The 11,989-nt window shown below is 41.5% G+C and overlaps 1 protein-coding gene across 1 annotated transcript in view; it reads right to left on the bottom strand.

The window, feature by feature from the left end:
* LOC126101377 (UDP-glycosyltransferase UGT5-like) overlaps positions 1-11,989 on the bottom strand; it is a 112,121-nt gene that overhangs the window by 51,676 nt on the left and 48,456 nt on the right. The window lies entirely within an intron of this gene.

Below are 11,989 nucleotides of genomic sequence, written 5' to 3'. Positions count from 1 at the left end.
TTTCAAAACATTTAGTAGCACTAGAAGTTCTTTTCCTTTGTACTTTGTTGCAGATTTGTCTTCCAGTACATCAAAATGGTGACAGACCATAATGCGCAATGTGTCATCTACGAGTAGTAAGATTGCGATAGTGGTACTGCAGAGTTATCGAAGCCAGTATGGCAGGGCACCACCGCTGTTATTTTCTATATACATAACTGATTTGGCGGCAGGATGGGCAGCAATCTGCGGCTTTTCGCTGATGGTGCTGTGATGTACGGGAAGGTGTCATCATTGAGTGATTGTGGGATGATGCAAGGTGACTTAGGCAAAATTTGTACTTGGTGTGATAAATGGCAGCTCCCTCTAAATGTAGAAAAATGTAAGTTAATGTGAATCAGTAGGAAAAACAAACCATTAATATTCGGATGCAGCGTTAGTACTGCTCTCATTGACACAGTGACGTCACGTAAATATCTGGGCGTAACGTTGCAAAGCTATATGAAATGGAACGAGCATGTGAAGATTGTGATTGGGAAGGTGAATTGTCGACTTTAGGTAATCGGGAGAAGTTTAGGAAGGTGTGGTTCCTGTGTAATGGAGATGACATACTGGACGCTAGTGCGACCTATTCTTGAGTACTGCTCGAGTATTTGGGATCCGAACCAGGTCGGATTGAAAGAAGACGTCGAAGCAATTCAGAGACGGCCTGCTAGATTTGTTAACATGCTGGTGTTACGGAGATGTTTTGGAAACTCAAATGCGAAACCCCTTAGTGGAGGCGACGTTCTTTTCGAGGAACACTACAGAGAAAATTGAGAGGACCTGCATTTGAAGTTGACTGCAGAACGATCCTATACGGCCAAAATACATTTCACGTAGGGACTACGAAGATAAGATATGAGAAATTTGGGGCTCATACAGAGGAATATGGCAGTTGTTTTTCCCGCTCTTCAAATGGTTAAAATGGCTCTAAGCACTATGGGTCATCAGTCCCCTAGACCTAGAACTACTTAAACCTAACTAACCTAAGGACAGAGCCAGCCGAAGTGGCCGAGCGGTTCTGGGCGCTACAGTCTGGAACCACGCGACCGCTACGGTCGCAGGTTCGAATCCTGCCTCGGGCATGGGTGTGTGTGTTGTCCTTAGGTTCGTTAGGTTTAAGTAGTTCTAAGTTCTAGGGGACTGATGACCTCAGAAGTTGAGTCCCATAGTGCTCAGAGCCATTTGAACCTAAGGACAGCACACACATCCATGCCCGGGACAGGATTCGAACCTGCGACCGTAGCAGCAGTGCGGTTCCGGACTGAAGCGCCTAGATCCGCTCGGTGACAGCGGCCGGCTTTCCCACTCTCTCTATCTGCGAGTTGAACAGGAAAGGAAACGACTAGTCGTGGTACAACAGTATGAGTGTCGTTGTAGCTGCAGATTGTTTGACTTGGCCTAATGTACTATATGGCATGAAGCCCATTTTCCTTCATAGAGAAAACCCTGACGAGAAATGCTTGCCAGGACATGAGCGAAAAGTTCCTTGTACCACAGATCGGAAAGCTGCAGTTGTCCACCATCTTCCTGCGTGAAGACGCGCACCGCTCAGGAGTTGGAACACAGGGGGTGTGCTCGATGTCTCATTTTCACAGAGGTGTATGCTTCGTGATAGTCTCCTCACATGGCCCCGTGCTCTCCCGACGTCACGCCGTTACACTTTTTGTGGTATCACGTCAAGGATTACGTGCACAAAACACCTTCCTGTTACATTGCTATCATTCGTGCGGGAATCAATGAAGCAACTAGAACCGTTGATACTTCAATGCTGACCCGTACACGAGTACACTGGCAGAACTCGAACATCGCCCTAATGCTGAGCGACGAGTGGCACGCACATTAAAGTTCTCTCATAACAGAAAGAAACTTGGAGAACTGCTAAACGTTGACAACAAACCACAATCTCATATAGTCTCCGAGTTACTGTTTTTTTTTTTATATTACAGCTGGACTTTATGGATACCTTGTACGTACTTCGAATGACCACAAAACATTTAACTGTCCGTGGTTGTCCAGGGCAGCTCTCCCTAAAATGGCTCTGAGCACTATGCGACTTAACCGCTGAGGTCATCAGTCGCCTAGAACTTAGAACTAATTAAACCTAACCAACCCAAGGACATCACACACATCCATGCCCGAGGCAGGATTCGAACCCGCGACCGCAAGGCCGCAAGGCCACACCGGCCGGCGCAGCTCTCTATATCCACACACGTATTTCACTTGTCATCCGCAATTCTCCTCATCCTGAAATACCTCAGCCCATCGTCGTCGGCTCGCTCTCATCACTGTGGTAAGTGCAGTTTAAGACCCAGGAAGGATGCTGAATGCGGAAGTAATTTCAACCTCCCCTGAGATTTTAAGGTGGACAGAATGCTTGAAATTACCGAAGGATATTTGAGATGTGACGCCTTCCAACACTTCCGCGTCAGTAATAGTACTAAATGCACGACAAATGTCTTGAAAGATTGTGCTTGGTCTTAGTGTCCCAACAGCTATCCAGGATAAGTTAAAAGAATACCGAAAGATTAGAACAAAGGCAGTTACAGTGTCGCATGTATTAGACAGCGTTTTTGAAGACCACTGTTCGAAAAAAACTTTAATATTTTGAGTCAGTGGACTATACTGAAGCCTTGGATGGAAATATGTTCGGGGGCCGTTCAATACGTAATGCAACACTTTTCTTGGCCTGTTTCGGTTCAAAAAAAGCAGAATTTGCTGTGGGACATCTTGGAATACCCCGCTTCAACTCCTATAGTTTTATGACATTTGCAGCCTTAAGAGTGACGTGTGACACGGAGGTGCTTTCCAAGCAGAGAGCCGTCATTGAGTTCCTATTGGCGGAATACCAGAGCATCACAGATATTCATGGGCGATGGGACAATTCTACGGAAACCTGGCAGTGAACAAAATCACGATGAGTCGTTGGGCGAGGCGTATTTCATAACCGCAACATGGTCGCTCGAACCTGTTCGATCTCCTGCGTTCCTGCCGGTTGCACACAACTGTGTCTCCTGCTATCTTGGAATGTGCGGACACACTTATTTGAGGTCATAAAAAAAGCACTCCGTATTCAGGCCACAAGTGGCCCATCGGGACCGTCCGACCGACGTGTCATCCTTAGCTGAGGATGCGGATATAAGGGGCGTGTGGCCAGCACACCGCTCTCCTGGTCGGTATGATGGTTTTCTTTTATCGGAGCCGCTACTATTCTGTCGAGTAGCTCCTCAATTGGCTTCACGAGGCTGAGTGCACCCCCAAAAATGGCAACAGCTCATGGCGGCCCGGACCCATCCAAGTGCCGGCCACGCCCGACAGCGCTTAACTTCGGTGATCTGGCGGGAACCGGTGTATCCATTGCGGCAAGGCCGTTGCCTGTCTGAGGTTATAAGGTGAGATTTTACTGTAAAAACTGGACAGAACTAAATAACGATTGATTAGAGGGAAATTCAGGGTGCGATGACAGAAATACAGAAATATCCTTCACAGTGGGAAACGGCTTTGATTAAACTATTCATAGATTGGTATTGGCCAGTGAATTAAACGCGTTACCTAACGTAAGGAAATTTTACCTTAGTAACTTGTAGAGTAACATGAAGAATCTCAACAGTTTGAAAATCAAAATTCATAATAAGGAATTTATTTAACAATTAGGCAAAAATTCAGCTCCTCTGAAAATGAAGAGCATGCAGAGGCAGACTTAAAGGGCAATTACTTGGTAACGAAACATGTAGCAATTATGAAGAATACCAAATAAAAGAAATTAGAAAATGGAACAAGAAATACTTCAAATGGCTCTGAGCACTATGGGACTTTCCATCTGAGGTCATCAGTCCCCTAGAACTTAGAACTACTTAAACCTAACTAACGTAAGGACATCACACATATCCATGCCCGAGGCAGGATTCGAACCCAAGATCCGTAGCGGTCGCGCGGTTCCAGACTCAAGCGCCTAGAACCGCTCGGCCAACCCGGCCGGCAATGGAACAAGACATCTGTTAAAGAGAAGACTTGAGATTCTCAAGTAACGATAATGGGAAGATGCTAAAATACACAGCATTGAACAAAATGATTCAGAATTGTCTGAGAAGATACAATGAAAACTGGAATAGAGAAACTTTTGAGAACAATAATAGTTTTAAGAAGACAAAACAGAAGGTACAATATATAACAAAAGAGAAATACTTGTGCAAGCAATCGAAGATTTCTTTAAATGTTTATAAAACTCAAGAGATAGATAGGGAAACTAGTTTATTAACAATTAATGAAATTAATGACATCCAAAAGTAATACCAGATCAGATGTATGTAGGATTTGGGACATATGAATCGAGGGAACGGAAGATTATAGTAGTTTACGAGAAAGTGATTAAAATCGGTGAAACTGTTAGACAAAAACAAACTGTGAGTCGCTTATTTACGGAATTTTGTGTTGAGTATAACAACTGTCAGAACAGGAAAATTGCTACAGCTTTATTACAGTATAAGAAAGATGACAGAAGAGGCGCAAAATACTACAAGTAAATCAGCCTCCTCACCATGATGTACTACACGCTCAAAAGTTGACCTAAGTTTGAAAATAAGGGGGAAAGATGTATCTACACACTGAAAACTTTCACACATGCAGAATGAAAACCGTATTTTAACAAAGATAGTGTGTATTTCTTTTGGAGTGACCCTCGAAATAACTACACTAACATTCAGGACAGCAACCCAGATGTAAGCGTTAGTAGGATGGTCTTCCATCCAGTGACTCTTTGACCAGTCTGGTTTGACAGTAGAAGACAGCTAAAGGAAGGCCGAAGTTTTAAATTCAACGTTTAAGAAATCGTTCATGCAGGAGAATCGTATAAACGTACCGTCGTTTGACCATCGTATGGATGACAAAGTAATAAGCATCCCTGGCGTAAAGTAACAACTGAAATGGTTCAAATGGCTCTGAGCACTATGGGATTTACCTGCTGAGGTCATCAGTCCACTAGAACTTGGAACTACTTAAACCTACCTAACCTAAGGACATCACGCACATCCATGCTCGAGGCAGGATTCGAACCTGCGACCGTAGCGGTCGCGCGGTTCCAGACTGTAGCGCCTAGAACCGCTCGGCCACCCAGGCTGGCAACAACTGAAAGAATTGAAAACAAATAAGTCTCCATATCTCGATGGAATCCCATTTCCGTTTTACAAAGAGTACTCTACGTCATTGACCCCTTACATACTGTAGTTTGCAATTATCGCGAATCTCTCTACCAGCGCAAAGTGTCAAGCGACTGTAAAAAAAGTGCAGGTAACTCCTGCATATATGAAGGGTAAAAGAATGGGCCCGCAAAATTATCGACCAGTATCCTTAACATCGATTTGCTGCAGAATACTAGAAAGTATTCTGAATTCCAGAAAAATAAATTTCCTAGAGTCCGAGAAACTTATGCTCACTAACCAGTACGGTTTTAGAAACCATCGCTAGTGTGAAACCCAGCTTGCTCTTTTCTCACGTGATATTCTACGTACTATAGATGAGGGGCAACAGGCAGACTCCATATTTCTAGATTTCCCGAAACCATTCGATGCGGTACCCCACTGCAGACTGTTAAGACAGGTGCTTAATGAATAGGCTCGCACATATCTGACTGGGTCGAAGACTCCTTACGTAATAGAACCCAGTATGTTGTCCTCGGTTTATTGGGAGAATTTCAGTGAAGTGTAGTTCATCTGTAAAGGAGGCCGCATATAGGACGCTAGTGCGACCTATTCTTGAGTACTGCTCTAGTGTTTGGGATCTGGAGTGGGTCTGATTAAAGGCAGACATCGAAGCAATTCAGAGACGAACTGTAGGATTTGTTGCTGGTAGGTTCGAACAATACGCAAGTGTTTCGGAAATGTTTTGGGAACTCAAATGGGAATTCCAGGAGTGGAGGCGATGTTCTTTTCGAGAAACTCTACTGACTAAATTTACAGGACCGGCATTTGAAGCTGACTGCAGAAAGCTCCTACCGCGGCTAACATACATTTCGCTTAAGGACCACGAAGATAAGATAAAAGAAATTAGGGCTCATACGGAGGCAAACAAATAGTCGTCTTTCTCTTGCTCTATTTGCGAGTGGAACAGCAGAGGATAGAACTAGTTGTAGTACAGTGTACATTTCGCCACCCACCGTACGGTGGCTTGCGGAGTATGTATGTAGATGTAAATGTAGAAGTAGATGTAGATAACCCCTATTGCATGATGGAAATATGTGGCTTGATAACGTTAAAACACTTCAGATTAAGCTGTTAAGAAAGCTTGTAAGAACAATTACTATAAATTTATGGATCAAAATAGATATATTTTATTTTTTATCGGTATGGATAGTGCCCCCCGTCGGGCAGACCGTTCGCTGGGTGCCGGTCTTTCAATCTGACACGACTTCGGCGACCTGCAGCCGATGAGGATGATGATAGCAAAAACACCCAGTCCCTGGGCGGAGAAAATTCCTCGACCCAGCCGAGAATCGAACCCGGGCCCAGAGGTTTGACAATCCGTCACGTTGACCATTCAGCTACCGGGGGCGGACATACAGTATAATGAAGTTCCTGGATTACATTCCTACACCTAATGCATCAAATATTATTTTACTGGTAGTAAATGCACCAATTATATGCAGTTCTTTAATTATTTTGTTTCATTGCAATTGGCTGCATCTGATTGTATTATCTGCAGTTAAGGAAAGTAATTAACGGAAACTAGTTCTCCGAGCTGGATCCTAGAAGAAAATGCATCATCAACCAATATAGTTTACCAAAGTGAAGCCACCGAGCGAGGTGGCGCAGTGGCTAGCACACTGGACTCGCATTCGGGAGGACGACGGTTCAATCCCGCGTCCAGCCATCCTGATTTAGGTTTTCCATGACTTCCCTAAATCGCTCCAGGCAAATGCCGGGATGGTTCCTTTGAAAGGGCACAGCAGACTTCCTGCCCCATCCTTCCCTAATCCGATGAGACCGATGACCTCGCTGTCTGGTCTCCTTCCCCAAAACCACCCAGCCAAAGTGAAGCTAACAAAAGCCTCATTACAGAGTGCGAAGAGAAAAAACTTCTGTGTGTGGGGAAGCAACCTACTCATGCCGTATAAAATTCACTCCATTGTGTGCCAGCCTAGTCCGCTGTAACTAGCTCTGACGTCATAAATGTTGCACAATACTTTAAAAATCAAGTAAATAACCTGAAACGTTTCTAGCATGTCAGGAGTAATACTAAATCAATATGTGTAGAATATCAGTTCAATAACTTTAACCATTTTCGAAATTTTGACGTTTTTCTGTAAAAATCATTGGCGCAACAGAAAAGAGCTATAAACTTAAAAATTTGTATTTAGATTCCTTTTGCATAATAAATTAGTAGAAACAGTATTCTGGATCTCACAAATTAAAATTTTAGTTGAAATTCATGATTTTCTGGTTTTTGTCTTAAAAATTAAGGAAGCAAGATATATTAAGTAGGCGAATAAATAAGGCTAGAATGTTTAAATTTAAGTAGAAGGGAGATCCGCTATAATCATAAAGATGTGAGAAGTTTCAATTGAATAACTATAAAACTATAGCGATATCGTATCTCCGAAGGGCAAGTTCAGAGCTCGTCTACTGTGTGTTGTGTAATTAAATTAACTCTCTCGCCCAAAATATTTGACTTAGCCACGTCAGACTTTTATTATGATTACTTACCTGTGTGCTGAATGCACATTTAAATTGAGAGTTTCATCGGCCATCAGCAAAGGAAGCGATGACTTATTCAATAACTTAAAGTGGTGCATTACTAGCCCAGCGGCTAGTCGGGAGAGCGGAATTGATCAGGCGGTCCCTTAGCCGTCCGCACCGCGGCTTTATACTGTATATAAGAACGCTGCACGAGAGAGAAGAAGGCCCCAGTTCTCTCCAGACGCTGATTAGTTTACCATCGGTGCCGGGAGTCGCGTCGCGTCGGTATCATTGCTATAAACAGCCTCGGATGCCGTAATAAGTTACTCGGGATACGCGTAACCATGAAATCGTTTTCGAGTGAAGTGTTAATTCCGGGATGACTTTAATGATCTATCGTCAGTTTGCGTATGTCGTATTTTCACGTGCCGTCGCGGGACAGACATTCTACCATTATTTAGCGTGGCGTTTGATGAACATTATCATCAAATTATGGCGAGCATTCACTCAAACATTTAATTTGAACAGTTAAAGATGCATCAGCGCATTAGTCTCTGAACTGCTCTGGTAGTTGGATTGTGTGGATTCTTTTTGGCCTGTGATTTTCAGAATATAGTGAACATTTTAGAGAGAATGGTTTTTGATTATGAATCCCAGACAATCTCCTAACTCCTTAGAGCTATAAGCTGTAGCTATAAGTGTATTTCTCAGATGAAGTGGGCACTAGGAATTCTAATTACAGGCTTCACGTTTTGCTAATCACTTTCTGGTTGCCAATATTGTAGTTAGAGAGCCAGTGTTGAGAACGGCAAACAACAGCATTAAGGAAATAAATAATAGAAGCATTTTATATATACAATTAATTCCACGCGCCGCCACCCCACATGTGGTCATGAAACATACAGAAAACGGTTAGTGAAAATAAATAAAGCAGGAAAGAATGAACGTAGAGAAGACATCGTAAGTGCAACAAATGCAAAGACGATAAAACATGGGCAACTAATGAAGTAAAAAGGTGTAAAATCAAAGCGAATGAGAAATAAAAAGTAATATGTCAAAAATAAGATAAAAAATTACGTAGTGCAAAGGATGAACTGTAATTTTTGGAGAATTATATGACACGGGTGACATAGTTCTCAAACATAAACGAATGGGCATGCAAAGTATTCGTCATAATGCTTTCACACAGTTTTTGTATGGCACACAAAATAAACATATCTAACCATTCTCATATGCATCTGCATTAACAATAAAAGTTAGAAGTGAGGAATAGGATTATAGCAGAGAATAGTACGATTGTTATTAATACTATGGAACAATAAGAAGAACAATACTGCTGTCTATGAAGAAACATTCAGCAGTAAGTAGGAAATCAGGAACTGACTACCACAGGCGAAGAAATCTTTTTTTCTTTTTTAATAGATCGTGAGCTGTCCCGCACCACTACAATGTAAAAATATAAAATTAATTGTTGCGACGGTATCCTCCTAATCTTCTTATTGTACACTGAATTTAATGAAGAATACAATACTCTTGATCACATCGATGTCTATTTCTATAGCCCAGAACCAAGCGACTGAACCACTGTAAGATGCGTCGTTTGTCAGTTGTTTTATAAGCAATGACTTGTTACTAACGTTAATTACGTCCTTTATGAATTTTAGTAGTAACACTTGCATAATTGCAGTGATTTTTATATACTAATTGTAAAAAAAAAAACGGTATGAATAGTGTTTGTTCAGTGTTGTGAGTGCCTCAAGTAAGTAGACTGACATTAGACAACTCTTATAAATGTGTCAAAGACATAGCATAACTGCATAGTAACGCAGCAAAAAATATAAAGTGAAAGAAAAACATGAATATGTCTTACGGTATCGAGGTAATAACGAAAGGTATCTCTCAAATGCTGAGCAAGGTTCTACTGAGTAAACAGAAGTAGTCTGGCAGTTATAAAGGCTATGCCATGCCTCCTTTGCTTTACGTGGAATATAACTAACTTAAATACGACGTATCCAAAAGAGAAGACAGAAATGTTTAACAATATTAAAAGCTAAAAACAAATTATTAAAAATTAGAGATTATGCGATGTTACTGGTATAACGTTGAGGAAGCATACAAAAACGCCACATACGTACGTTACTTGTATAGCATGTATAATCTAAAGCGGCCCTTAGACGGCCATATTACCATACAAAAGCAGTGTACAATATTCCTGAACTTCCCCCTAAACTGCTCCATAAAAGCGTACATTAATATGGTGCAGTTCTTAGTAAGGTACGAAATGTTGGCTGAGCAAAACGCTGCTGCTGTGGTAATAACTCTACTTCGTTGCAGGCAGAAGTAACACAGAAGATAAGTGGCATAAGTTGCGCCAAATACTCAGTCTCGACAAATATTACGGCTGTTGAAGTTGAATGAGATAAATCATTGCCAGAACTTATTACTCATTGGTGGTGCAACGTATGAAACATTACTGCCAATGGGATCATAAAGCAAAACCTTACGATGAGAGATGTACTTGCGCTATGTCATCGCTTATCTAGTACGCAAGATCTGAAATTTACAAGCTTATTTTCACTTTACAGTATTGTAGCCATACTTATGAAGATTTATCATTCGTTAATAAGTGCTATAAACGATTGTTTTTGGCTAAATAATATGCATATACACGTACGGTATATAAATATTTATTTTAATACGAAAAAGGGTACATATGAAATTGTAAGTTATAAACGTAACAATTATTTAACGAAGTTGAATGCGTTTTACAAAAATTTTGCGAACTAATCCGCTGTATTCTGAGCGTACAAACTAATTATCTCATGTGGACTTACAGAAAAAAATGGAAGTGCATGACAGTGTACCGCACATAGGTGTTCTTGAGGCAAACAGATTTGTCTCCGTACAATTTCGGCACAAATTTCAGAACTACTTCGTACAGAATGATATTAATTGTCTTCTTCATAGGTACCTGTTGCTCTACAGACATGTTGTCAAGCTCCAGCGACAAAGCTCTTGTAATTTGCAAGGAGTCTTCCATTTCTGTAGGCGCCGACGGCGTAAATAAAGAATGTCCTCTCGTGCTGATAGTTCTCTCTGCCTCTTGGTAGGAGTAATTAAATTCCCGCATTCTGAGTTTCGTTGTTTTCACTGACCTAATTAGAGATCCATTACGTAATAACTTTTAACAAAAAGGATAAAGTATCTTGGCAAGACAAAGATTGTTAATATTGCTTGCATGGAGTTTGCTAACCTAGAGTATTTTATAGCTTGACATGTGTTGTTATTAACTAAAGTGCGTTTTACGTGGGTATGATAAATCCACTGAAAAAATATTTACGCGAGTAAGTGATCTTCGTACTCTTTTAACGAATTCGTTACAGTGACAGAGCTGACCACATTCTTGTCCAGATGAAGTTCAACTCCTCGAAACACCACATTGATGGTTCCAATGTTCCTTCAGTGCCTGCACCACTTTTCTGTGAATTCATTGAACATCCTTCCTGATATTTCTTCTTCAAGAATTAATTTTTTATAAGCTATAGCATACTGTTTCCTACATTTAGTGAGCTACAACTCTTAAGAAACACTCTTAGTTTTCCTGCTTCTGTATTATCTTTCTTAACATCTCATAGTGCTGCCAATGGTTCGTACACTAACTAATGTGATCTTTCTTCTCGTTTTGAGCATATTTTAAACACAACAACGAACAACGTACACAAAGAAACCCAGAGGCTACATGAGTACTACAATAAAGGGTTTTAGAGGCTGGTAAGGATATTATCAATAATGCCCATAGACTGGAAATATATGTCAGGTAGCGTAATATATTTCAATAGCTTTTGATCTGCTGAATGTTATTACACGACCTCTCAGCGTTAATCACACACATTCATTACCGTATTAACGAATGTCAGGAAATGTTGAACTACAGGTACCCAGAATGTTGTCTAGTAGTCGTCCTGATGACGTCAGTCTAAAGTGGCGTAAGAAAGTAATTTTAGCTGTGTTGAGAATAAACGCCATGGTTTCAAATGGTTCAAATGGCTCTGAGCACTATGGGACTTAACTTCCGAGGTCATCAGTCCCCTAGAACTTAGAACTACTTGAACCTAACTAACCTAAGGACATCACACACATCCATGCCCGAGGCAGGATTCGAACCTGCGACCGTAGCGGTCGCGCGGTACCAGAATGTAGCGCCTAGAACCGCTCGGCCACACCGGCCAGCCGCCATGGTTTCCACGGATATCGATAGCTGTTGTTTGAGTGGCGTGTATAACGTAAACTGAGGCACA

The sequence above is a fragment of the Schistocerca cancellata genome, chromosome 9 (genome assembly GCF_023864275.1).
Source record: "Schistocerca cancellata isolate TAMUIC-IGC-003103 chromosome 9, iqSchCanc2.1, whole genome shotgun sequence".
Lineage (NCBI taxonomy): Eukaryota > Metazoa > Arthropoda > Insecta > Orthoptera > Acrididae > Schistocerca > Schistocerca cancellata.
The sequence above is the reverse complement of the archived record's forward strand: the minus strand, read 5'-3'. Positions and strand labels throughout refer to the sequence as shown.